The sequence below is a fragment of the Austrofundulus limnaeus genome, unplaced genomic scaffold (genome assembly GCF_001266775.1).
Source record: "Austrofundulus limnaeus strain Quisiro unplaced genomic scaffold, Austrofundulus_limnaeus-1.0 Scaffold601, whole genome shotgun sequence".
Classification (NCBI taxonomy): Eukaryota; Metazoa; Chordata; class Actinopteri; order Cyprinodontiformes; family Rivulidae; genus Austrofundulus; species Austrofundulus limnaeus.
This window is the reverse complement of record NW_013953003.1, coordinates 83,764-84,733: the sequence shown is the minus strand read 5'-3', so window position 1 is coordinate 84,733 and position 970 is coordinate 83,764.

Genomic DNA, 970 nt, shown 5'->3' with positions numbered 1-970 from the left:
AAGGTATTGAAAAGGTAGTAAAAAGGTAGTAAAAGGTAATAAAAAGGTAGTGATAAGGTAGTAAAAAAGGTAGTAAAAGGATAGTAAAAGGTAATGAGAAGGTATTGAAAAGGTAGTAAAAAGGTAGTAAAAGGATAGTAAAAGGTAATGAAAAGGTAGTAAAAAAGGTAGTAAAAAGGTAGTAAAAAGGTAGTAAAAAGGTGGTAAAAAAGGTAGTAAAAAAGGTAGTGAAAAGGTAGTAAAATGGTAGTGAAAAGGTAGTAAAAAGGTAGTAAAAAAGGTAGTAAAAGGTAGTAAAAAAGGTAGTAAAGGGTATTGAAAAGGTAGTAAAAGGATAGTAAAAGGTAATGAAAAGGTAGTGAAAAGGTAATAAAAAAGGTATTGAAAGGGTAGTGAAAAGGTATTGAAAAGGTAGTAAAAAAGGTYGTAAAAAGGTATTGAAAAGGTATTGGAAAGGTAGTAAAAGGTAATGAGAAGGTAGTGAAAAGGTAGTAAAAAGGTATTGAAAAGGTAGTAAAAGGATAGTAAAAGGTTATGAAAATGGAGTAAAAAAGTAGTGAAAAGGTAGTAAAAAGGTAGTAAAAAAGGTATTAAAAGGTATTGTAAAGGTAGTAAAAAAAGGTAGTAAAYAGGTAGTGACACGGTAGTAAAAATGTAGTGACAWGGTAGTAAAAAGGTAGTGACACGGTAGTAAAAAGGTAATTAAAAAGGTAGTGAAAAGGTAGTAAAAAGGTAGTAAAAAGGTAGTAAAAGGCATTGAAAAGGTATTGAAAAGGTAGTAAGGTAGTGACAAGGTAGTAAAAAAGGTAGTAAAAAGGTAGTAAAAGGTATTGAAAAGGTAGTAAAAAAGGTAGTAAAAAGGTAGTGACAAGGTAGTAAAAAGGTAGTGACACGGTAGTAAAAATGTAGTGACAAGGTAATAAAAAGTTAGTGACAAGGTAGTAAAAAGGTAGTGACACGGTAGTAAAAA